Source organism: Myotis daubentonii, chromosome 13 (genome assembly GCF_963259705.1).
Source record: "Myotis daubentonii chromosome 13, mMyoDau2.1, whole genome shotgun sequence".
Lineage (NCBI taxonomy): Eukaryota > Metazoa > Chordata > Mammalia > Chiroptera > Vespertilionidae > Myotis > Myotis daubentonii.
The window spans coordinates 39,081,193-39,108,637 of NC_081852.1; the positions used below are offsets into that span (position 1 = coordinate 39,081,193).

General features: G+C 44.2%; 1 protein-coding gene and 1 long non-coding RNA gene across 2 annotated transcripts in view; both read left to right on the forward strand.

Annotated features, from left to right (window-relative positions):
* The first annotated feature begins 4,603 nt into the window (after positions 1-4,603).
* The window catches only part of PCGF5 (polycomb group ring finger 5), a 108,917-nt gene continuing 86,075 nt past the window's right edge, over positions 4,604-27,445 (forward strand). Inside the window, exon 1 of the mRNA XM_059662815.1 lies at positions 4,604-4,733. The gene's annotated coding sequence lies outside the window, so the exon portion shown is untranslated. The remainder of the gene's footprint in view (positions 4,734-27,445) is intronic.
* On the forward strand, positions 6,253-16,978 carry LOC132214993 (uncharacterized). The gene is made up of 2 exons (XR_009448382.1): positions 6,253-13,460; positions 13,657-16,978. It is a non-coding gene; the product is annotated as an uncharacterized LOC132214993 (long non-coding RNA).

Below are 27,445 nucleotides of genomic sequence, written 5' to 3' on the forward strand. Positions count from 1 at the left end.
TAGGTTCTAGAGATAAGTAAGGTCTAGCGCAGTGATGGCGAACCTATGACACGCGTGTCAGAGGTGACACACGAACTCATTTTTTTGGTTGATTTTTCTTGGTTAAATGGCATTTAAATATATAAAATAAATATCAAAAATATAAGTCTTTGTTTTGCTATGGTTGCAAAGATCAAAAAATTTCTATATGTGACACAGCACCAGAGTTAAGTTAGGGTTTTTCAAAACGCTGACACGCCGAGCTCAAAAGGTTCGCCATCACTGGTAGCGGCTTCTAGTCCAGAGGAGAGACTGCACGAAGATTCATGGTGCTGAGGAGTTTTGAAAAGTGAAACCAGAGACTCAGAAAGGAAAGGTGGAGGGACAATGAAGATTCCCTCCCATCACAAGTTTGTTGAAGGCTTGGACACTCAATTAGAAAAAGGCTTTTTCTTGGTCCCAGCGAATTCCTCTAAGAAACTGCCAAAAGTGAGGTGGGTGGTTTTGACTCTGGAGGCTGAGGAATGACAGATGATTCGAATGCCTTTAGTTCCTTGATTTTTTGAAATGTGAATGGTTCTTTGAAATTTCAATTAGTAAAACATGGCTGTATCAGAACTTGTAAACCATATTGTTGACTGTGGGATGACTGTCCATTGCTAATTTTTCATGACCCCCTCTCTCTGGAAGGTCACAGTGTGTAGAACTGATTGCACAGCAGGATTGCAGGTACAGGTGGCAGAGGAGGCAGCAGGAAGTGTAAGGAACGGGAGCCAGAAGGATTACTGAGAACTTTAAGCAGCAGATGGGAGGAGCACCATATTTTCACAGGTGGCCTTCAACAAGCACCCTAAGACATAGCTTCCAGTAATGGGGATTACTCAGTTATGGCTGACAACACTTTGAAGGACCAGTTCTGGCTCTGGTATTTACTAGGTGAATAGCCACGGGAAATCATAATAATATTCACCAGGCACCAGGCCATGAGTTTTACTCATAAAAACATTTAATTTCCACAAACTGCTGAGGTGGATTCTATCATTTTTTTCCTATTCTAGAGCTGAGAAAACTTAAACACATAGAAGTTCGAGGTCATATAGCCTAACATTTGTCAAAGCAGGGATTTGAATACAGGTACTCCAACTCTAGTGCTCATGTTTAACTACAGTGATACTCCAGTTACCTATCTTTTAGCCCTCAGTTCCCTCACTTAAAAATGGACAAGTTGGGCCAGACAATGTCTAGACAATGTCTTTCTGGCTTTAAAATGCTATGCTTCTAACAGGATGAATGACATCTCTACTTAATACAGTTAGGGTTAATCTGAGTTTCTGAGTAGTTTGTCTTAAAGAACTGGGACCTAACAACAAATTTCTGAAATCTGGCTTTATTTCCTAGCTGTCTTTTGGGTTTCGGTTAAGTTGGATCATAATATTCACTGTTCCACGAAGAATGCCCTTCCTCAACCTCCATTTACTGACACTCTACCTATCTTTCAAAAGCCAGCTGAAATGCCACCTCCTCCAAGTACCTATTCTCAATTTTTGGAGATTTAGAATGGAGATGTATTAGACTCTAGAGAAGCGGTTCTCAACCTGTGGGTCGCGACCCCTTTGGGGGTCGAATGACCCTTTCACAGGGGTAGCCTAAGACCATCGGAAAACAAATGTATTTACATATTGTTTTTGTGATTAATCACTATGCTTTAATTATGTTCAAGTTGTAACAATGAAATTGGGGATCACCACAACAGGAGGAACTGTATTAAAGGGTCGCGGCATTAGGAAGGTTGAGAACCACTGCTCTAGAGAGTTGGGATTGGGGAGAAATATGTGTGCTAATGAAAGGAAAAGATGTGGAGAAATAATGGAGGAAGGCACATAGATGAGGAAAGGTAGAGACCTGTCAGCAAAGTTGAAGTGATGGGCAATAGTAAAGCCACCAAATTTATATTCAGTGGTGTCCAGTTAATAGGTGTGAGTTGGAAGGTAAATGAGATAATGTGTTAACTATCTAGCACAGTGTTTAGAGCAGTGATGGTGAACCTTTTGAGCTCGGCGTGCCAGCATTTTGAAAAACCCTAACTTAACTCTGGTGCCGTGTCACATATAGAAATTTTTTGATCTTTGCAACCATAGCAAAACAAAGACTTATATTTTTTATATTTATTTTATATATTTAAATGCCATCTAACAAAGAAAAATCAACCAAAGAAATGAGTTTGCGTGTCACCTCTGACACGCGTGTCATAGGTTCGCCAGCACTGGTTTAGAGGGACAATATGATAGTTCTGAATCCCATTGCCTCCCATAGGAGCCTCTCATCTCTGTCAGCTGAAGAAGGCAGCCATCCTGCCCAGGAAGGGGTAGGACAAGCAGAGGCGAGGAGACTCAGTGGAGAAAGGAGGGCAGGAGCATTACATGTGCGCACAAAGAGAAAAATGAGAGCCAGAGATAGGACAGTGAGAGAGAAAAGGGAAATATACGGGCATCATGTTAGAGATGAGGATACACGGTAGAGAAGAGAATAGATGGATAAATGGAAGCAAGAGGGCAAAGAGGAAAATAAAAAGTGTGTGCTGCCCCTGCAGGCTCTGAGAAAGAGTCCCAGAGTTAACCAGGTGCAGCACCCACGCTGGGAGGACTAGTCACTTGCTCTCTCAGACCCATTCTCCTTTTCCTGCTCACCTCTGTTTGAGAGGTTGACCCTACCTTCTGGCATCTTGTCCATTGGCTTCTCCTGCTTTCTACCACTGGGTGGTCCTGGAGGGTTGGAAGAAGTCAGGGGATTTCTCCCACTCAGCTCTGGGAGACAGCCCCAGCAGTAGATGCATTTCCTCCCAAGCTCCAACTCCCATTGGACAAGCCCTTCATGGTTCTAGCAGCCTCCTTCCCTTGTCCCTCCAACCCTAGGGGAGGAGATGAATCCAGTACTTGCTAACCTCAGGATTGCCTCGCCTTACCCTGGTTACACTTCCAGTTCTTTCAACTCCTGTGTAACTAAGTCACTATTGAATTGTCTGGGCAAGAAAACTTTACTCTCATTTGGATTCACCCTCAGAGTTCAAAGACAACTTTCCCAGTGGAAGCAGCACCTCATGAAAGAAAGGAATCAGCCATCCCAAGTCAGGATGGGTCAGGGTCCACTTCTCCAGTGTCTGATTGGACAGTGACACTGTCAGAGTTGAGGGACTCCGAGCCTAGAAATTATCTATAAAATGACTGGGTTCATGGCCATGCCTGTCTATTCCTTCCCGATTTACTATATTCACTTTGATCATTTGAGCCTTAACTTAAAGAACATCTCAGTTTTATTCTTCCCAGGTTATTAAGTGCCCATTATGTGTACAGAGGGTACATGGCTAAATGTGATGGGGAGACACAGAAACATAGAAGAAATGGAGGGCATTCTCAGTTTTCTAAAGTGTTTGCTTTTTGCAAAATCAAAATGAGGTTCGTGAACCCTCTATCAGGAGACCCTCTTGATAGACTGGAGTTTTTCTAGTCCCAGCAGAACTGCAGACATTCAGACAATTGCATTCTTGCAGCGTTCATCTCTCCCATCTTCAGAGCCCTGTCAAAACCCGGCTCCTGTGCTTCAGGATCCACGGACAGTGGGGGCACAGAGTGGGCACACGCCTGACCTTCAAGCCACATTGATGCCAGCCACAGGGGCATTCTGCAGGTGAAGGTGTGTGTGTGGGGGGGGGCGGGGGGGCGGTAGGGGAGGCTGCACTCGTTAGACATGCTGAGTGTATGAGCCTTTGACAGGTGGAGGGAGCCCTGGGGTTTTCCGTTTCCTGGCATAGAGTGGGAGCAGAATCATCTGTGGAAGGTCAGAGGCATCTGATGAGGTGTCTGAAGACCAGGCTTATTGGGGTGCTGGTTGGGCAATAGAGAGGAGACTCTGAGACTAAAGGATTGGGGCTTGAGGTCATCGGAGTCATCTGAGGGTCTTGAGCACCATGAGGCAAGGTCACTTGGGGGGTGGCAACTTTGAATGCTGCGCACGGGGGGGGGGGGGGCCGGGGGGGCGGATTGCAAGCAGAGATGCTGGAGACAGGAGGGAAGAAACTGCATCCCCTAGGGAGGGCTTACACCGGAAGCCTCGGCATGACCATCACCCAAGGGGCATATCAACATTTGAGCTGCCTTTCCATCCATTCAAGGGCACGCTTCCTCCGTCTGGGGGGTGGGGGGGGGAGGTGCCCCTTCGGTGAGAGACTACGAGGTCTCCAGCGTCGGAAGTTTCTAGTTTCTCCCTGCCCATCCGCCACTACAGGTGGGCAACTGCAAGCTCAGGGCCAATGTGTGGCTCCACTGCCGCCGCGCTTGTCCCCTCCAGGCCCGGGCGCCGCCGGGGGCCGAGCCCAGCAGGGCGCTCCCGGAGCTGCGCGGCGGCTGCTCGAGGAGGCCGGGCGGGCGGCCGGCCGCGAGAGGCTGTGCCCCAGTTTGCGTCCAATCAGGTTGTGCGGGCTGTGCCCCGAGCCGGGCAGCAATGCGTAAACAAACCCGCGGCAACTCCTCCGCCCCCTCCGCGCTCGCCCTGCGCCCGCCGCCCGCTCCGCTCCTCGCGCCCGCCCGCCCGCCCGCCCGCCGGGCCGGCCCAGCCCCCGCCCCGCGCGGCTCGCACCCCCGCCGCCCCGCCCCGCCCCCGCCGGCGCGGGCTCCCTCACCTACCGCCCCACGCGCGCGCTCGCTCGCGCACCACGCGCCCCGCGCCGCCCGCCCGGATCGTGGCCTCTGGAGAGCAAGGTAAGGGCGATGTGCGGGGAGCCGGCGGCGTTTCTGCCCGGCGCGGCCCGGGGAAGTTTCTGACGTCGCTGTTTCCCGCTGGGGCGGGGAGGCCCCGGCTCCGGGCGAGCCGGGCGGGCAGGAGGGGGCGGCCCGGCTCCCGGGGGTCACAAGTTGCCCAACCTGACATTGGTGCGGGCCGGCGGGCGGCGCAGCGGGACCGGGCGCGGGGCGGGCGGAGGGAGGGCCCGAGGAACTTTCTCCTCTCGGAGGGCTTCCTCCCAGCCGCGGCCGCGGCCCCGCCACCGGAGCGGCCGGCTCCCGGGCTGGAGGGAGACCATGAAATGTGTTTGAAGAAGCTGACGCAGTTGGTGACGCTCGCGGTTTCCTGACGGGGACCGGCCACAGCAGCAGCGCCTTCTCCGAGGAGGGACCCGCCGAGTCGCCGCTCCGGCTCTTCCCCCGCCGGGAAGCCGCGCTCCCGGGCGCTTCGTGCGGGGGCCGGGGGCTGGGGGCTGGGGGCTGGGGGCGCCAGCATCTGGTCCCGCGGGGGGACGGGCCCGGCAGCGCGCGTTGCTTCCGTTCTGATCCGCTCGAGTTATTATATAAGATGTCACGGAGAGGAAAGGGACGAGCGGGAGCGCGTCGGCCTGCCGCGCGTGGCAGGAGGGGCGGAGGCAGCCGGGCGGGGACCCACCTGTGCGCCCTCCGCGCCCCCTGCGGCGCGTGCCGGGGCGGGGGGGGGGGGCCAAAGGGGCGCAAGGACCTGCCGGCTCTCCTCCCAGACCCGGGAACTCGGGCAGCGGCCGAAAGGCGCCTTTTCTCTCGGTCGCCTGGCCTGGGTCTACACGTTGCTGGCTCCGGGCGTTTGCACTTTGAAACGTGTATTTAACATGAAGGAAGCTGCGTGTGCGGCCGTCACAGGACGCCGGGAACGTGTGGCCGCGAGCTCCCGAGCGGCGCATGAATCATCACCCCGCGGACCAGCGCCGATGATTCATGCGGGGAATGTACAGGCGCGCGTACCCGTCGCGTGCCTCTGACCCGCGGACAGCGGCCCTGCTGCAGCGGCGACGCCTGGAGGGGCGGGGCAGAGTTCATGCAAAAGCGGCGCGGGTTTATTCTTTCGCCCCATTCACGATTTGGGGAAACTTTGGGGGTGTCAAGGTGCCCAGATTTCCCAAGGCTTGTTCCACGTTCCTGGAAGGGTTACAAGACTCCTCCACCTGGCTGAATTAATGAGTCGGTGGAGGAGCGCTGTGATTCGGTGTGGGGCTGGGACCTGTCTCATTCAGTATTTGGAGGGTGTCAAATGAGGTATTGGGCTCTGAGAGAATCCTTCTAGTCATTGCCTCTAGTCAAGTACCTCTAAAATAATTAGCAACTTTAAAAGGTAGTGGCTCTTAAAAGAAAAGTAAGTGGCTCCTAAGTAGAGAAGTCCTACTTAAAGATTTAGGTGGGAGTTTGTGTGTGTGTGTTGGGTTTTTTGTTGTTTTTTTTTTGAGGGTGGGTGGGTGGGTGGGTGGGGGTATTAATAGCCAGATCCTAATAGTTTGCCATCAACATGAAACTTGATCATTGTGACCTCCCTGAAAGACTAAGGACTCATCCCCATCCCAATCCACCCCTGTGAGATTAAGAATAAAAATTTCTCATCACTTAGGACTTTACTTAGCAAGGCCCTCTTGATCACCTTAAGTAGCTTTATTTCCTTTTCTTCATAGTATTTCATCGCCATGTGAAATGATTTTATTTAGAGTTGTTCTTTAAATCCTGGTTCTTTGCATTAGAACGTGAACTCCACTCTGCCAGGAGTCTCTTCGCCTATTCTGTTCATTGCCATAACTACCACCGAGCACTGTGCATGGCACATGTTAGGCGCTTAGTATTTGTTGACTAGTGAATAAATAAGTTCTTTTTTCCTGATTTCTTGGTAGGACTATCTTTGACAGTCCTTTCTGGGTCAGGCTCTAAGAGGGTACCGTTCTAACTTTTTTTCATCCAATTTTTTTGATTGATTGATTTCCTCCTCTGTGCCGTGTTAACTTACAGCACAAGATGGGTTTGCACATCACCTCCTAAGATGCTGAGTCGGAAGAAAGAGAAGGCATGTGGAGCCTTGTCAAGGAGAAAGTGTGTTACTGAATAAGTCAGTGATGATGATTAAAAATATTATATGTGCTAGTTGAAAAAAAGTGAGGATATTGAAATGAAATCTGCAAAGTCAAGTTCTCACAGTAGTGTATGTTTCCACTAGTATTTAAAATATTGATATTTCTATAGTCTCCTCTTCCCACTGCTTGTGCACCAACCCCAAATTTAGCTGCGGTTTGGGAAGGTCCATAGCAGGTAGAACTTATGAAGTATTAATTTAACTAAATGAATATAGGATTTACATCTCTGCAGAGCTCTTAACTCTGCTTTGTTGTTAATATCGCTAACTTAACTCCACAGAAGACTAGATAGAGGTTATTTAACATTATATTTCAAACATCTTAAGTGGATTGTAAAGAATTAAAGCTATAATAATAAGCCAATGATATAATGGGAGAATTATTTGAATGTAATGCTTAACACTACTTCCTTAGAGGGTAAACTTGAGTAAACTTGATTTTGTAATACATACTAAACTTGGGAGGCATATCAGTCTACCTTAATCTTGTAGCAGTATCTTTAGAACTCAGTACTTCCCAAGTCACTTCTAAAGAAGGTTGGGCATCCTCCAGTTCCCTTCCCTTAACAGTGGCTGTGGTCACTTACAGAAGCATAATCTCAAGAGTGAGCTCAGAGATAATAGAAATGTAAAGCTGAAAAAGACCTTGAAATTGCTTGGCACAAGTCATTGCTTTTTACCAGTTGCTTTCTGAGGACGCGAAGACACAGTGAGATGACTTGCCCAAGATGCAGGGTGGAGATGAGAACTAAGGATTGTCCCTGAATTAGCCAGAGCTCCCATAGGTGGGGGAGGAGTGATTTCTACCATTAGTTGATTGTTTGCCTCTTGCTTATGAACTCTCAGAGAGTAAAACTATATATTATTCAACTTTGTACCCTCCCATGTGTCTTGGACATCTAGGGGCTCAAGGAATACTTGTTGAATGTGGTAGGACAGTGTATTTAAAATGGAAAGTATACTTAAGAATTGAAAATGTATCTTTTCCAAATTGAAGTGGTTTTCTGACAGAGTCACAATGTTGGCAGTAATTAACCTTAGAACTTTTTTTAAAAATATATTTTATTGATTTTTTTTACAGAGAGGAAGGGAGAGGGATAGAGTTAGAAACATCGATTAGAGAGAAACATCGGTCAGCTGCCTCCTGCACACTCCCAACTGGGGATGTGCCCGCAACCAAGGTACATGCCCTTCACTGGAATCAAACCCGGGACCCTTCAGTCCGCAGGCCAACAGTCTATCCACTGAGCCAAACCGGTCTGGGCTAGCCTTAGAACTTTTATAGCAATGAAGCTACTATGGAGTTTTCATGCCTCCAGGATTTCAGATAAAATGGCTTACAATGTACAAGTGTGTGTGCTTGCTTAGCATCATCACTCGCAGGTGGAGAAACAGTAGGAAAGACACCTGGTAGGTGTTGCTCTGCCACAGTGTTTAATTAGAAAAGTCTAAACTTTATAGCCAGATAGAATTGGGCCTGAAGCTCAGCTCTGGCCCTATCAGACAGGGCTGGCTCTCTCTAGTGAGTTACCTAACTTTTCTGAGCATTCTCTCATCTCTAAAGAGGATGGATGCAATACCACTTACCCTGAAGGATTGTTGTAAGAGTGGGATAACATAGGTAAAGTGCCTGGTGTACACTGGGCCCTTAATGAGTGGAAACAGCTATAATTATGATTTCTAACTTATGTGATCCTGGGAATAGCTTAAACTCTCAAAGCTTCAGTTTTCTTACCTAGAGGATTGGTGGTTGAGATGAGGGGGTGGGAATTAAATGATCTCTAAGATTTCTGTCCATCTCTATAGTTAAGAAACCAATAAGAATGTACAACTTTCCTGTTATTTTAGTTTAAATAAAATGATTGATATTAATCTAACAAGAGTAACTACAAAAATGGTTAGTTTCTAGGCATTCCTAAGAATTTAGCATAATTAGTTTTGGTGCTATTAAGTACATTTTCATTATTTTATGTGCTATATAATGGATACAAAGTTAACTTAATATTTCAACCTCTCAGCTTACATACCAGGCAGTATAAGGAGTGTACAGTTTAATAAGTCATGGATACCTTTTTTTCTTTCTTTCTTTTTTTTTTTTTTTTGATACCTTTTCTGTGAAAGGCTTGTAGGGAGCATAAGAAAGGAAACCAAAGGCTGAATTACATGGAAGGACTGGTAGAGAGGCATAGCAGAAATGCTTTGTGATTTCAGAGAAGGAAAAATTGGAGAAGACTTAATTACGGAATCTTGAGCAAAGCCGTAAGGAATCGGCAGGACTTCAACTGGCAGTGATGTAAGGATCAGCCTGTATTAAGACTTGAAGGATATCCAGAAATGGAGGGACAAAAACCTGGGGACAGGATAGTGGGACAGAAGGCTACATGGCAGGGTTAGGACCATATTGTGAACATCTTGAATGCTGGGCTAAGGAGCCTGTTCAGTAGGCAGTAGCTAACCATCAAAGGTATTTAAAGTGGAGGGAACAATGTAATTAAAGCTGTGCTTTGAGAAGATTAATCTGCATCAGAGGAGCAATGGGTGGTCCCAGTTAGGAAGCTATTAAAATAGTCTCCAGAATAAAAGCAGTGGGAATCTAAATTAGGGTGGGAGTCAGGTGGGTTGGGTGTGACACTGTACAGGTAAATGCAAGAGGACTTGTTGACAAATTGGATGAGGGAGAAGTCAAAGACTGAAACGTAAGAGTAACTTTGGATGGAGATGGCAGGAATTGAAATAGGAAGGGCCACTAGTGAAGGCACCGCAAATAGTGTGCAGTCAGCAATGTTTGTATAATTAATGTGATTATAAGTTTGAATTTGGGTATGTTAACGTTTTGTGTCTATGGACAGTCCAGATGGATGGAGGAGCCCTGGCTGGTTTTTCTCAGTGGTTAGAGCATCAGCCCATGGACAGAAGGGTCTCTGTTTTGATTCTCAGTCAAGGGCATGTACCTTGGTTTCAGGTTCAATCCCCAGCTCTAGTCGAGACGCGTGCGAGAGACAACCAATTGATTTGTCTCTTCTCACATCAGTGTTTCTCTCCCTCCACCTCTCCTCCATTTCATCTCCTCCCGCCCTTCCACTCTGTCTGAAAACCAATAGAAAAAAAATATCTTCGGATGAGGATTTTTTTCTTTTTAAAAAAGAGGAAGAGTGAAGGACATCCTTATGAAGAGGAATGGTGAAGCTCTGATGGTTCAGAGTGTGAGGGGAAGAATAAAAGACCAGCATAGGACCTTGGATATCCACTGTTTGTATGTATAGAGGGGGAGACAGAGGCTGATAGGATGCTGAGAAGAAAGAAACGAGAGGAAAACAAGGAAGAGATCGGGTTAAAAAAAAAAAAGGTGAGAAAGGAGAATTTGGAGGAGGCCGATAGGGTAGAGGGGCAGAGATTGAAGACTGGGAAAAAGTCATTAGATTTTTCAATGAGACCATTGGCAATCACCTTTGAGGTCAGGGTCAATGGGGCAGTGGAGACAAAAGTCAGCCAGGCACCCGAGGAGTGCCTGAATGGGAAGGAAATGGGGGGAGTCCGTATAAGCTATGATTGGACTGCGAAAATCTGAGAGGACAGTGACTTCAGGCACTGAAAACTTTCTTAAAAACCAAAATCATAGTGAGTCTCGAGAATGTTGTAGCTGACAGTGGAGAGGAAGGAACTGAAGACCAAGAGAAGGAGTGGGGAGGCAATTCATGGACCAGGCCCTTCGCAAGTAGGAAGGACAGGAGCAGGACAGGGTGGCCAGACATCCGGATTGCCCAGCAGTCTCGGTTCACACCTGTTATCCCAGTTTAATTATGTGGTAATATTTGGAGAAATAATGTCCATTTTTATTCTAACAGAAGACCCCTTTTTGAATAGTAAATTATTTGATGACCCTGGTGATGACACAGATAAAGTAGTTACTCATGAAAAAACAGATGTGACCTGGAAAGAAAAAAGAAGTTAAATGAAGGCAAAGAGAAACAGATTTAGAGAGGAAAGCTGGAAGCTGGGAGGGATGGAGGCTGCCTTTGAAGTGGGTTGGTTCCTTTCTGTTGGGGGAAAAAAATAATAGAGTGGACCACTTGATTTGCTGAACATAAGTTGGGAGTGAGAGGTAAAGTTGGGAGGTGGAGGAGAGTGGGAAGGGTTTAGAATAGCTGTGGATTTGTATGTGACAGGGATCCAAAGGTGATGAGGGCCTGACAAGTTGCTAAAAGGCCTTAGCCTTGATAGAACAGGTCTTCCCTGCATGTATGGCTTTTTCCAGCAATACTGAAAAAGTTGGACATGGAGATGGTGTGAGTATCATGGAGACTGCGAACTCCATATGGGTGCTCCGGTAAGTTGGGAGGCAAGTGAAACCAGAGTGTTGATGGTCTGGGAGAATGAGCAGGAGATGTGAGATTAGAATGTGTAGTGAATGGTTGGTTTTGCAAGAACAAGGAAAAGAGAAATGGAAGAGTAGAGGGATGATTCTGAGGCTAGTGGCAAAGGGTACGAGGAACTTTCAGAGTATCTTATCCTTATGGAGGGATCAGTTATGAGCAATTATGTAAATTCTAAGTGTGGCTGAATTTGAGGATGGTGGAATGACAAAGGCCTGAGGAAGAAGGTCATTGATCCTCAGGATCTATGAGGCCAAGGTGTTAAAATGATTATATATCCATGTTAGTGTCTTTTAAACATGCTGGAATGCATTTATTATTAAAGCCTTTCTGAGCTTTTAGACCATAGAGTGGAAAGTACCTTAAATATAGGGAAGTTTTTCCTTCATTGAAAAGATGAGGAAGCTAACATCTTTTAAAGACTTTCTGGAAAGATTGCAACTTACCCAGATCACAGAAGCGTGGCAAAGCTATTTCTGGGAGGAATCTGAACCTCAGTTTCGTATTCCTCTGTAGGACAGGAGAAGTAATTAAGGTGCCCACTGCAAAGAGTCTTAGAAAGCTTCCTCGCCATGCAGCTTGCCCACACCATTGTTTGTGGGCCTGGAACTCCACCGAGGAGAGTGGAGGAATCCAGTCCATGTGTTCAGACTGCCAACCAAAGGCAGGTGATGGCATTTTTGAGGCGGACCCATGAAAAGCACCAGTTCTTCCTCACCAGTCAAGGAACAGATAAGAACTCAGCCAATAGACAAAATGTTAACTTTATTATTGATGAAGGTTAGATCAGAAAGCATAGCTTGGTGTGAAGCCCAAAATAGTTTCATGCAGTGGTTCTCAACCTTCCTAATGCCGCGACCCTTTAATACAGTTCCTCATGTTGTGGTGACCCCCAACCATAAAATTATTTTCGTTGCTACTTCATAACTGTAATTTTGCTACTGTTATGAATCATAATGTAAATATCTGATATGCAGGATGTATTTTCATTGTTACAAATTGAACATAATTAAAGCATAGTGATTAATCACAAAAACAATATGTGATTAATCACTATATGATTAATTAAAAACAATATGTGATATAATTACAACAATGTAATTATATATGTGTTTTCCGATGGTCTTAGGCGACCCCTGTGAAAGGGTCGTTCGACCCCCAAAGGGGTCGCGACCCACAGGTTGAGAACCACTAATCTACAGCCTAGTCTAGACTTCGATTCTACTTGATGGAAAGTTTGAGTCTGCGGAGCAGAAATCCCCAGGTTTCTGCCTTTCACTGTCCAGGTACAGAGAAAGATTGAGGCCAAATCTCTCATGGCTGGTATATTTGATAGAAAAACTCCATCATCCATTTGAGAACTGAGAAACAGAGCCATGGCTGTCACACACCAACCAAACTGCTTCACCTCATGGGGAAGGAGATGGTATAGGCGCCGTGGCCGGCAAACTGCGGCTCGCCATCCAAATGCGGCTCTTTGGCCCCTTGAGTGTGGCTCTTCCTAAGCCTTAGGAGCACCCTAATTAAGTTAATAACAATGTACCTACCTATATAGTTTAAGTTTAAAAAATTTGGCTCTCAAAAGAAATTTCAGTCGTTGTACTGTTGATATTTGGCTCTGTTGACTAATGAGTTTGCTGACCACTGGCACTGTAGGGCAAGCAGGCAGGAGTGGATCGGGAATGTGCCTCCTTTGGAAACTGTGAGAAGGGAAAGAGGCTATCGTTCCCCTTAAACATAAAGTTAGTGACCAGTCCTAAGCTTCCTGTTTGCATTTGAGTTAAGCAAACTTCTGAAACAGCAGGTGAATTTTTATTTTAACTAGAAATGAGTATAATGACTCAGAATGGCTAGTTAATGACTCAGATTTCATAGTCATACCCAGTGAATCGTCCCTTCCTTCCAGGGAATGTCAGGAGACTCACATATGTCATAGAAATCACCAGCTTTGATATTGTGTTGTTGAATTCAGAACTTGAAAGTTCTTTCTCCTCATAAAATATTTAAGGAGCCCTTATTGGACATGGGACGTTTGGAACCAGTCCTGATTCTGTCACTATTACTGACCTTACTAATATCTATTCAGTGACTTAGTTTCCTCATCTGCAGCATGGGAGAAAATAATACCTGTTCTATTTCCCAGGTATTCGTCGTGAAAGCTCTCTGCATAAATAGTCTTATGCAGAGGTATCAATATTAGCAGTGGTTCGCAACCTTCCTAATGCCGTGACCCTTTAATCAGTTCCTCATGTTGTGGTGACCTCCAACCACAAAATTATTTTCGTTGCTACTTCATAACAGTAATTTTGCTACTGTTATGAATCGTCATGTAAATATCTGATATGCAGGATGTATTTTCATTGTTCGCGACCCACAGGTTGAGAACCACTGCCTTAAGGGATACAAGGTAAACATACTATGGAGTTTAAGAACTCTTTTAATTAAAGTGTTTCAAGTAAAACAACTAAGATGACTATTGAAGTTTGGTGGGACTCTTGTTCAGACATTTAAGGGTAAATCAGGGTGACTTTTCTCCTTTTATCACCATCAATGTGTCCAATAATTATGGCCAAGTGAGTTGAAAGCCCTGTGTTTTCACAACAAATGAAATCTCTGCCTTTTCATTTATTTCTGTTAACTGTTCAAAGCCTTTTTAATTGCCTGGCCAGTGTGGCTCAGTGGTTGAGCATCACCCTATTAACCGGGAGGTCATGGTTTGATTCCCAGTCAGGGCACATGCCCAGGTTGTGGGCTTAATCCCCAGTGTGGGGCGTGCAGGAGGCCAATCATCATTGATCTCTCTCTTCCCTCTCCCTTCCTTTCTGAAATCAATAAAAATATATTTTTTAAAATATGTTGTCTTTTTATTGTAAAATGTGACAAATATATAACTTCTAAAATGTAAATGTACAGTTCAGTGAATTATTAAAAAGTGAACATCCATGTAACTACCCACCCAGCTTAAGAAATAGAACATTTTAATCTCCCCCTCCTCTTAGGAATCGCTTTTCTTTGTTAGATACATGGTTTTCTTCTCAGGGAGGTCATGAGTAGTAGCCGGAGGCAAAAATAAGTGTTGACAGGTCCAGAATATGTGCTTTTGAGTGGAATTAGATCAAAGGTATAATATTCGTGTGTTTTTCTTACTTTTACTCTATAGTTATTTCTTGTTTTTATAACTATGAATTTGGTGTTTAGGACAAGACAAGTCCTGGATTTTTCAGCCTTCAAGATCAAAATCTTCAGGCTAAGAGTCCTCACTTTTGTATCCTCTGGATGGGAGGGGAAAAGTTGTGATCCTTTCGATATGAGAAAACGCCTTGTGCTTAATTATTTTTTAAATGTTCTGATCATCTCTCCTTTGCCTATTCTTGGAAGCAAAACAGCTAAGACTCCAATATTGATGATGACTTTGTGCAGGAGTCAGATGCCTTCCGTGAAAGTACTTGAGCACTATCAAGGCCACCACCGACTAGATATGAAATGGCAAGAAAGGAGTCAAGGAAAACAGCTTTATTGCATGAAAATCTGCATTTTCTTTGTTTATTTATAATCTAATGTTCTAAATTCTACCACCTTTTAAAACTAAAAGGGTTAGTAAATCAAGTCTTTTGGGGCATCCAGAAAAAAAGGTTTTCCTGATACATGTTTTATATTAAAAAAGAAAATGACAAACATTGAAATAATTGGGAAAGTATCTTAGCTAACCTGTTGTGTTTATAAAAACAGAAAAATTACGCGTGTTTAAAAAATTGGCGAAGGCTCATCTTTTGGGGCAGTTTCTATGGTTGTAAGATTTAGTTATAGGGACTTTAGATTAGAATTTGGTGGACTGAACATGTGTTTACTGTCAGTCCATCCCGAAACACCACTATAGAAATGGTGAACCTGAGAAGAGGCAACAGCAGATGGGAGATGCCAACCAATTTTTGGAGGATGCAAAGCAAAGAGACCTGGGGCAGCTGATTAGTGTAGTAAAGAACGTTGATACTTAAGTGCCCTTAAAGAAGGAGGGTGGGAGCGGATACTGGGGAGACACAGCCAGTTTAATCCCCCCCCCCCCCGCCATCTCAGAAAGGCTCTGGAGTTAGAGGCTTTGAAGTGGGGCATAAGGCTGACAATAAGGAATTGATTGAAAGTCTGTAAGTGGAACCGCATTCTCAGTTAACTTTCCCCATCGATTATGAAGGTGAAGTCCTTGCCAGAGATGGGACATTTTTTCTCTGGAGAAACTGAAGTGTATGAACGGTATCCCATTCATTTAGGGATACCAAGCAACAAAGAGAGGATGGGTGAAATGCTCAACTGAAAACAGGAACTTAATGAACTTATATGTATACCAAACAGTGAGACCCTATGCTCTTTTCACCCATCCTGATCTTAGGATAGCTAAGTAATTACCTACCCAGGCAGGATATTAAAGGATTCCTCTCTGGATAAAACGAAGACCCCTAGGGAAAAGTCCTGTAGATACTGACACAATAACAAAACTGACTTACTACCCATTCTTCCTATAGTGAGCCCGCTAGTCAACAACTCTACTCATTCTATTCTATGAACATGGAACTCACAAAGAGTTTTTTAGTGTCTTACCCTTAAATACAAATAGATAGCCAATGAATAGGAGACATATAAAGAAAGCATTCCATTTTTTAAAAAGACAGAAATCAGAACAAATGAGAAAAAAATCATGGAGGAAACAGACTGCAAGGAGAAGAATAAAAGTGAAAATCAAAACCAACCTGCATATAATTAATGCAATAAGACAGGGCTGTAAAAAAGTAATAAGAGAATAACAGTCTGGGAAATTAAAAGTAACATGACAAAAAAAAAATAATTGGAAGGACCAGAAAATAAAGTGGAAATAAAAGCAAAAAGAAAACAATAGAATTAGATTATCAGTTTAGTAAGGAGTATATCTTACTAATAAGACTTCCTGAAAGAAACTACAGGGAAAAGTAGATGAAATTACCAAAGAAGTAATGCAAGAATTTTCCTACAACTGGAGGACATACATTTGTAGGTTAAAAGGATTCACAAAATAGCCAGGAGAATGAAAAAAGATCCACACCACCAATGTATAAGACATACCATTGCAAAATTTCAAGATACAAGGTAAATGGGAATATCCTAAATCCTGTCAGGGGTGGGGGGAAGATGGAAACTCCAGATCACATGCAAAAATATTGGAAATTGAAATGGTACCAGATTTCTTAACACTGGAACCTGAGGACAACGGATTAATTCCTTCAGAATCCCAAGGGAAATCATTTGCAACCTAGAATTTTCAACACAATTTATCAATTGGAAGATAGAAACAAGACAGTTTGAGGGCATGAAAGGTTTCAAAATTTATCTTTATGCATCATTTTGCAGGAAACCACCAAATGGTATATTTTACCAAAATGTGGGCATAAACCAAGAAAGAATAATAAATTTGATTCTGGAAACGGAGTCAAACATAGGAAAAAAGCGAAAGAAAATTTTAGGACGACAGCAAAGAGAAATTTCAAGGTGATGGTAGCGCAGCAGTCCTAGAGAGAAGCCAATCCAGATCAGAATAGGGGAAGATCCGCCAGGAGTTTCCAGATGAAAACAAAAACAAAACTGATTGACAATCTGATCCATTTGACCAAGTGCAAAATATTCTTCAGAGTGGCTTTCCAGTTCCTTGTGAGCATTTGGGATAAATTATTGATCCAGAAAACCTAGTAAATTAACACTAGATTTCCCAAGGAAGTCATTTTGACTGCTTTTTAATTTCAGTTAGAAAAACAATGATGTATATAATGACACAATTTCTTAGAATTTTGTGACTTTTTGTACAACATATAAATGCGTTGTAGTTACCTCCCCCCTCCTTCATTTCCGGTATATATATATGTGTTATACCTATATTGCCCAAAAGCAGTCATTTTGACTGGGGAAATTTTAAATAATCAAATGACTCTTATTATTGAACTAGGGGCCCGGTGCACGAAATTCGTGCACTGGGTGTGTGTGGGGAGGGGAGTGTCCCTCAGCCCAGCCTGCCCCCTCTCACATACTGGGAGCCCTCAGGCGTTGACCCCCATCACCCTCCAATCGCAGGATCGGCCCCTTGCCCAGGCCTGATGCCTCGGCCAGAGGCGTAGACCCCCATCACCCTCCGATCGCCTGATCGGCCCCTTGCCCAGGCCTGACGCCTCCGCTAGAGGTGTCAGGCTTGGACAGGGGACCCCCATCTCCCCCTGATCACTGGCTCTGGCCCCCGCTCAGGCCTGAGGCCTCTGGCCCAGGAATCATGCCTGGGCAGGGGACCCCCATCTCCCTCTGATTGCTTGCTCCACCCCCCGCCCAAGCCTGATGCCTCTGACCCAGGCTTCAGGCCTGGGCAAGGGGACCATCATATCCCCCCAATCCCCGGCTCCGCCCCCCACCCAGGCCTGATGCCTCGGCCAGAGGAGTTGACCCTCATCACCCTCCGATCACCAATCACCGGATCGGCCCCTTGACCAGGCCTGAGGCCTCCGGCAGAGGTGTCAGGCCTGGGCAGGGGACCCCCAGCTCCCCGCAGTTGCAGGCTCCGCCCCTGCCCAGGCCTAACGCCTCTGGCCTAGGCGTCCGGCTCGGGCAGCGGGGACCCGCAGCTGCAGCGGCCCCGCGATCTTGGGCTCCGCTTTAGGCCCAGGCAAGGGACCCCTAGCTCCCGAGACTGCCAGCTTCGACCGTGCCCAGCTCCCATCGCTGGCTCCACCCCTACTTCCTGCTATCACTGGCCAGGGCGGCAAAGGCGCCTGATTCTCTGATCATGGCTGGGGGGCAGGGCAAAGGCGGCCCCAGGGCCGCCTTTGCCCTGCCCCCCAGCTCTTAGCTCCCCCCTGGGTTTCCGATCACTGTCAGTGGCAGGGGGCTTCTTCCTGCTTTCCCTTTCGCCTCCCTACATTGTACCTACATATGCAAATTAACCGCCATCTTGTTGGCAGTTAACTGCCAATCATAGTTGGCAGTTAACTGCCAATCATAGTTGGCAGTTAACTGCCAATCATAGTTGGCAGTTAATTTGCATATAGCCTTGATTAGCCAATGAAAAGGGTATCGTCGTACGCCAATTACCATTTTTCTCTTTTATTAGATAGGATTGAGTAAATTTCTTATATGACCAGTTCGGCTCTGTATTGAAATAACAGTTTTCATTTTTTTCCGATTACCGTCACATGATAACATACAAGTACATGATAAATTGTCGATACTTGATAAGTTGCAGTTGCTCAGTAAGCTAAACTAGTACTTGTTATTCGAATCTTTATGCAGCGATACTTGTTCTAATAAGTTATTTTATTTCTTTTGCGCCCTAAATTCATGAAAGAAATGTCGAATAGAAGTGAGTTATTGGAAAAGCTAAGGAACATAAGTGAAGAGTGCTCCGATATTATTCTTTCACAATGCAGTCATTTTGACTGCTTTTGGGCAATATAGGTATATACTAAGTTTCAGTCTTTCTAGTGTTAAAAAAGGATGATTATAAATTCTAGAAAAACAATAGCACAAGAAAAGACATATAGAATGAGGTTGGATTCACAGATAATATGTACATAGGTCATCGTATAAATTACTGTACTACAGTAGTGGACTAAGCTGCTATAATAGAGACTCCATGGAACCCAGATTCCTTCCATCTCGCTGCTCTGCCATCCTCTGAGACACTGTCCTGATCTGCTTGGTTAAAAGCTGGTGGTAGCGTGTCTATGTTCCAGCTCATAAGACGAGGATAGAACAATGAGGGGCAAAGGTTTAAGGCCCATGCCTGTAAGTGGTACACGTCACTTTCACTCATATTCCAGTGGCAAAAATGTAACCATAAGGCCACACTTAGGGACAATATTCAAAATGTTCAACAAATGGTAACCCAGACACTGACCAGTCCTAACACAGGTCCACTATAAAACAGGAGTGTTCGGGTACATATGCACAATGGAATACTACTCAGCCATAAAAAAGAAGGAAATCTTTTGTGACAGCATGGATGGGCCTAAAGGGTATTATGCTGAGTAAAAGAAGTCAGAGAAAGGCAAATACCATAAGATTTCACTTATATGTGGAATCTAAAGAACAACATAAGCAAATAGAAACTGACTCATAGATACAGAGGACAGACTGACAGTGAGTGGGCTGGGTGAAAAAGGTAAAGGGATTAAGTAGTATAGATTGGTAGTTACAGAACAGTCACAGAGTTGTAGATTACAGCACAAGGGACCTATAATAATAAAAGTGTAATATGCTAATTAGACTGGACAGCTGAACAACCTTCCGGACGTCATTCTGGACATCCTTCTGGATGAAGCCGCGGTGGCGGGGGTTGAGGAAGAGGTGGTTAGGGGTGATCAGGCAGGCAGGCAGAGTGGTTAGGGGCAATCAGGCAGGCAGGCGAGCAGTTAGGGGTGATCAGGCAGGCAGGTGAGCGGTTAGGGGCAATCAGGCAGGCAGGCGAGCAGTTAGGGGTGATCAGGCAGGCAGGCAGAGTGGTTAGGGGCAATCAGGCAGGCAGGCGAGCAGTTAGGGGTGATCAGGCAGGCAGGCAGAGTGGTTAGGGGCAATCAGGCAGGCAGGCGAGCAGTTAGGGGTGATCAGGCAGGCAGGTGAGCAGTTAGGGGCATCAGGCAGGCAGGCAAGCAATGAGGAGCATCAGGCAGGCAGACAAGTGGTTAGGGGAGATCAGGCAGGCAGACAAGTGGTTAGGGGCGATCAGGCAGGCAGGTAAGCGAGCAGTTAGGAGCCAGCAGTCCCGGATTGCGAGAGGGTGCAAGACGGGCTGAGGGAACTGCCCCCTCATGCACGAATTTCGTGCATCAGGCTTCTATTATCCTATATAATAAAAGGCTAATATGCAAATCAACCGAATGGTGGAACAACACGCACTGACCACTAGAGGGCAGACACTCAACGCAGGAGTTGCCCCCAGAGTGCGCTCCCACAGGGGGAGTGCGACTCAGCCAGAAGCCCTGAGCTGTGCTCACAGCTGGGGAGTGCCAGCAGCCGTGGTGGGAACCTCTCCATTGGGGAGCGGGCCTAAGCCGTCAGTCAGACATCCCCCGAGTGTTCCTGGACTGCGAGAGGGCACAGGCCGGGCTGAGGGACACCCCGCCCCCCCCCTGCCCCCGGGAATGAATTTCATGCACTGGGACTCTAGTAGTTAATAACAGGGGGCCAGGTGGGTCCTTGAAGCATTGGTAGACCACTCTGTAAAGTACATGACTTTCTAACCACTTTGCTGTATATCTGAAATGAATACAGGATAATATTGAGTGTAAACTGTAATTGAAAAATAAAAATTAATTAAACTAATTAATTTTAAAAAAGAAAAGAGTGCTCTGGAAGCTCCTTGCTGTATCAAACGTTAGCCCTTTGTTTGCCAGATTATGGCAAATAGGGATAGAAAAGGGCCCCTAAGAGGGTTTGAGAGCAGCTTGAACAGTAGCCATTTGCTAGCCAGTGTGGAAGTATTTTAATAACAACTAGTACAACAGCACTGGAACATACAGACTGAATATCAACCCTGACCATTTGTGACTGCAGGAGAGGCTGGGAAAAAGTGGTGATATAACTATGTGCGGCGACTGGAAGAGAATAAGCTGGTGCATAACAGGGCATCAGCAGTTATATGAGTTACAGAATTAAAGTTGAAAAGTAATAAATCAAAAACTACCAGTAATATATTATTTAGGAATATATAATTAAATATCAAATGAGATAGCTAAATGTTTTTGTTTTTTTTTAAATATATTTTATTGATTTTTTTTTACAGAGAGGAAGGGAGAGGGATAGAGAGCTAGAAACATCGATGAGAGAGAAACATCGATCAGCTGCCTCCTGCACACCTCCTACTGGGGATGTGCCCGCAACCAAGGTACATGCTCTTGACCGGAATCGAACCTGGGACCTTTCAGTCAGCAGGCCGAAACTCTATCCACTGAGCCAAACCGGTCAGGGCGCTAAATGTTTTTTTAAGTAGTTTGCCTTTGGGAAGTGGGTTCGGGGGTGAGTGGAGAGGTGATGTGGGTTACTGCTGTGTTTTCATTTTAAGCCTGGTAGTACTGTTTGAGTTTTTAAATAATTTGCATGGGTCATGTTGATAAAAATAAAATGAATGAGAAAAAATAGTAAGGCAGTGCTAAAAAGTGGATTAGGGCAGCGGTCTAAGGAAACCTTTAGAGCAGCGGTTCCCAACCGGTGGTCCGCTGACCACTGGTTGTCCGTGAGGTCCAAAAGGTTGGTGACTGTTGGATTAGGGAATGATTTTGAATGGATCCAGAGCTTTAAAAAGTGAGGATCCTTCCTCAGAACTGTGATTCCAGTCCTCAAATGATTCTGAGACAGAGTGAGGGCTAGAATCACAGTTGTGAGGAGGATTCTAACTTCGAAACAACATTTTTAACTTTTAATATATGCTTTTTAAAAATTCAGATGATTTCCTCCATCCCAAGATTCTGACCTAACTTGGTTTTCATTAGGTCCCCAAAGGAATCAGTAATTTTTAAAAGAACCCCAGCTGTTTCTGATGTATAGGTAGGGCTGGCTACTAGCCCAGTGGTTAGTTTCTGCTATTCTTAAATGTTTCTTGTATTCTCCCTAGCCTCTCTCATGCTTCTGCTTCAAGTCAGATCTTCTCTCTCTCTCAATTCTGAACTAATAATGGTCTCTTTGGGGTCAGAAGAGTAGGAGGAGAGAGAGGCAGAGGTCATTGGGGTGACCATGACTAATGAGAATGGCTGTGCCGAGAGCCAATATTTGTTTCCTTCTATTTTTCAGAAGCTACATTAATTGATGACCTTGTCTTGAATTTCTGATGGAGCAATTTTAAAGCTCAAGTTTAAGTAAATTTGAATTTAATAACATTATTCTATGTCTTTGTCTTCAGTGTTGCTTCTTGGGACTAAATCAGCTGCACCCTCAGATTGCCCTCAAGTTCTTTCACCTCCAGTTTTGGCCCTGGTGCTCCGGTCTACCAGATGTTCGTCAATAACAGCATTTTGGTTTTGCACCTGGGATCACTAGCAGTTTTCATAGTTCCCTCATTTTCTGTGAGGCAATTCTTAGCAAAATTGATTAGCAAGAAAGAATATTAGAATTACATATGTACCAACGTTAGACATCTTATTATATTGTCCTTTGACTAGAGATTTTGTACACGTAAAAGAAAAAATGGCTGTTGTGTGGATGAGAGAAATATTTAAGACCTCAGAAAAAACTGTTGTTGTTTTTTTAATCTAACTTCAGATTTTTAAAAACATCAATAATTACAGGTATACTTAAAGTGTCTTTTGTACTTTTTCTGGGCCATTTCCTGCTTCCCTAGACCCGTGGTTGGCAAACTGCGGCTCACGAGCCACATGCTGCTCTTTGGCCCCTTGAATGTGGCTCTTCCTAAGCCTTAGGAGTACCCTAATTAAGTTAATAACAGTGTACCTACCTATATAGTTTAAGTTTAAAAAATTTGGCTCTCAAAAGAAATTTCAGTCGTACTGTTGATATTTGGCTCTGTTGACTAATGAGTTTGCTGACCACTGCCCTAGTCTCATCGGTTCTCATGAATGGGGTGTATCTGTGATCGCTTTGTGACAGTTACACATCAAGCCAGTGCCCTGCTCCAGACCGTGATAGCACTGGCCTCTAGCCTTCTGTCCAGTATGTAGGGAGCTGTCCTGACAGTTCCTGGGGAATTACTTTACACCTAGTACAAGTATACAGCCAGGCCAAAGTGAGATCTTTAAGGTGAGGGATTGATTCATGTCATCAGTAAGTCTTATTTAGAGCTTGCCCACTTGGCTGACTCTTCCAGGCCAGTGCTTCTCACACTTGAACGTGCACGTGCATCACTAGGGATGGCATTACATGGCAGACTCCAATTCATTCATCTCAGGGAGGGGGGGCGGGCTGAGATTCTGCATTTCTATGAGTTCCCACAAGATGCTGCTGGTCCACAGATCACACTTAGGGAAGCAAGGGTCTAGCTAATAGTTTTCAACCCTGGTTGCTCTTTAGCAAGAACTATCAGTAATACATTATTGAGAACCATCCCTAGTGTTTCTGACTTAATTGATCTAGGGTGGGGCCCAGACATAATATATACAAGTATGTATTTGTGTGTGTGTGTGCATATTTTTTTAACTCCCCAATTGACACCAGTGTGCAAATAGGACTGAGAGTCACTGTTTTGCTGTGACTCAGAGGTAAAGCTCTCATGTGGGTTTTGTAGCAACCTGGGAAGCATCCAGAAGGTATGAATGAATCCACCTGCTTTATGATATGAATCCATCTGCTTTATGGGTTGCTGGGTTCCTGGAGATGCGGTGGAGGTGGCTATCAGAGGGGGCATACCTAAGAAGAAAAACTGGCCTTTCCATTTAAATCCAGGTGCCATCTGATACAGGAAGGAGAGTTGAAGTGATGAGTAAAATACAAAGTTGGTATCTCTTTATTCAAGGGATCCTTCTGTTTCCTTTATCCTTTTAGTAAAAGATCATGGAAAAAATATAAACTTTGACGTTTTGTTTTTTCTTCAGAGAAGACTGTAAATTTACTTCTTACTATCCCTACACATTTCCTTTGGGGTCCTAATTTGTCCTAAAAAGTTGAGTGACTTGCCATCTTGATGAAGGGGCTGTTTATTCTCAGGAGCTTCCAATGCTAATGACAGATTGATGATTTGATTTTCTCAAAAATCATAGGTCTTAGCTCAGTTCGAAGGTTAATTGTTTTGTTATTATTACAAAGATGTTCCTAGAAGCAGATAATACAATTTTATGTATATTAAAATTGTTAATTACAATTTTTTGGAGGCAGTAAACTTTCAAACTAGCAGATTAAAATTAAATATAATTATGCTGCTAAGAAATTGGAATCCTCTCCTACATCGCCTCACCATTCAATGATAAAATAGGCCTTTGATTTTATTTTCTTAAAATTATCTTGTCTCCCTCATGGCCACTGACTTCAGTTAATTCTCATTCACGTTAATTTCCTCAATGGACCTCACTCCCGCCAGTCTTGCCCTTTACAGTCCTTCTGCCAGAGTCCTCTCTGGTCTCCATGGTCCTCTGTGCCTGAGGATAAAGTTCACATCTCCAGGCTGTCATCTAGAGCCTTCTGACCTGGCCCTACCTTTTCTCCACTCTGTCACCTGTCACTTCCCTACATCGCAGTTTATTCACTTCTTGGCTGAGGACTGGGGAGGAAGTACTGGAGGCTTTATAGGAAGATAAAGGCATGAAAGAGTGGTTTAGGTGAGTGGGAGGGTAAGTAGCTCAAGGACATGAAGTGTGCTACTGGTGGCAGTGAAGGTCCCCTGAGGTAGGTGTTGGGCATAAAGTGAGACCACCTGGCCATTGGCTGCAGGGATACAGGTGTGGAGGAGGTGGAGCCGGCGTGCTGTCAGCTGCCTGACTAAGCCATTTCACATTTGTCTCTGCTTTTGTACACGCTGGGTTCTCCATCTAAATCACATTCCTTATCTTCTTTGCCTGGAAAAATCCTTCTCTTCCCTTAAGAAGCCCTGTTGATAATTTTCTTCTCTTTCCAAATAGTCTTGTCACCTCCATGGAATTTGGTCATCTCCCTCCATTCTGTCCCCATTGTTCCATTAGCCAGCCACTGTGATTGCACTGACCATTGCTGCGGCAAGTGTCCATTCATTGCCGTCTCTGTAGACTGTGAATTCAGCAAAGGCAGGGGTGTGATCTTTTGGTCCCCCCGTTCATAACACAGCCCCTGGCATGGAGTACGCACTTATAATAAACGCTGGGTGAATCAATAGAGGATTTCTCTGTGTTGAGAATCTGTTCTTACTTGAATAAGGGTCATCTTAAAAGTGAATTCAACTTAGTAGTATGTGGCGGGAAAATTTTTAGGGCTTTAATTTTTAGTCTGATCTACCCCTACCAAATACCCAAGTTAGATCTTTCCAAATATGCACATATATGTGTATGTGTGCATATGCACATACATATATATCTACATGAAAGTGGAAGAAAGAGAGATCAGAGAGTATGACTATTAAATGTCTGGGATAGCAAACTTCATGGAGGCCTGCACAGTGCCCACGGTTCATCTGTTCTTCAGGCAGGCCTCTTTGCCTGGTAGGAGACAGGTTAAAACCTAAGACACGTATGAGCCAGTATTGAACACATCTATATTTCTAAGTTGTATTGAAGTTAGCAGTATCAAAATGTAGTTTTCAAAAGGTTTTTCCCAATCATGTAGAGACATACAGAGATTTTAACTGCCAAAACAATTTCATATAGTTGACAAATGAATAAATCCCAGAGAGAAATTCAGGGTACCTTTTTTTCTGAGGTAATGATTTTTCCGTAGGCGTGAAGGGGACTTGGGTTCTGTCGTGATGTGTCATTAAAAGGCTGTTGTGTCAGACAATGTTTCCCACCTCTCTAAGCTTTAGTTTCCCCATGTATAAAATATGAAGTTTGGTCTAAATTATTACCAAGGTCATTTTGAATCATCTGTGATTCTGGAAAGTTATGAAACACAGCCGGTAACCATGGTGAGGAAAGTTGATTGGTGACTCCAAAAATAGACTTATTTTCTCCCTCTGCCTAACATTGATGCTCTCCCATTGAGTAAATCATTCCGTGTGTGTTGCCTTCATAAACCAATCTCTTTTTTTTCCATAATGAAGAGTAATCAAAAGTGAATGAAAGATTGCCTTAAATACCAAATAAACAAGCTCTTGTTTTAAGTAGAGATCTGAATTATTGTGTGCCTTTGCATTCCTGTTGTAGGTATTCAGAAGGCAGAAAGTGGTGATTTAGAAACTATTCCGCATCAGTTCCTGCTAGTTTCTGTGAGAACCCTATTCAAAATATGCCTTATTTATTTTTCCCCTAAAATATGCTTTTCTTCATTTTTGCCTTCCTGCTGGCAACAAGTCCACATCCGTAAATACAGATTTTTGTCATGATCCTTAAGTAACAGTTGTTGTTTTCTGACTAGCTGTGTGATATTAGACAAGTCACTTACCCTCTCTGAGCTTCAGTTTCTTTCTGTATAATGTTGGGATTTGATTTCTAAACTGCCTTTGGCTCCAAAATTATTTTATTATTTTTCTTTATAATGTTGTCATCCTCTATCCAGCCCTAAAGTGACTGATGACAATCAGTAATCTTAAACCTCAGCTAATCTCTATTTCTTCTCCTGGTATTTCCTCAAACCAGTATGGATAGTTTTCCCGCTCCACAGGCATTTGTAGAGATTTTTTCAAAAGCTTGTATGACAGTTTTATTCCATTTATTTTTCTGTACATTTTGAGACCAGATCAACTCAACAACTCAACTTATTTTACTTGTATATCTGGATAATAACATAAAATAAATTGTTCTCATTTTTGTAGAAATAATAAACATTTTTTTCCAGCATGTATTGCTCTGAGTCTTTATTAAGGAGAATTATGATTAATAGGTACTATTGATCTTAGCTATGGGGCATATTAAAATATCAGGTCTTTGGTATTTATCCATATTCCTCATCATCAATCAGGAATCTGTTTAAATTAGTGTTTTCAAACCGTTGAAACTAAAAAAAAAAAATATGTGGAAACAGGGTTAGAGAATGTTCTAGGATAGGTTAAGTTTATCTGTTTATTCAAGAAATACTCTTTGAGTGTCTACTGGGTAGTCATTGGATTACCAGTGAACAAAGCTCCTTGAATGTAATGGAGTTATTTTCTCTCAGGGGAAGACAAACAGTAATAAACATTAGTTATATGGTTTGTTATAAGATGGTAAGAGCTATTAGAAAAATGGAAAAGTCAATCAGGAAAAGGGGAGTGAAAGGTGGGTGTGGAGTGGAGAGCTGGGTTGCAGAGGAAATACCATGGTCAGGGAAGTAGGTGAGGTGGGCAGAAAGGCCCCTGAAGATGCCCATGCCCTAATCCCTGAATCTGTAAATCAAATTCCATGGTGAAAGGGACTTTACAGCTTTAATTAAAGTTATAGACCTTAAAATATGGGGATCATCGTGGATTATCCTGGTGGTCCAATCTAATCAGTGAACCCTTAAAAGTAGGGTAGTGGTTTGAGTCAGAGAGATGTGGCTGAAGTTGGAGTGATTCAAAATACGGGAGAGGCTCAACCTACCAATACTGAAGTGGGTGGGTGGGACATAAGGAAAGCATGGGAAGAAAGCAAAGACCAACC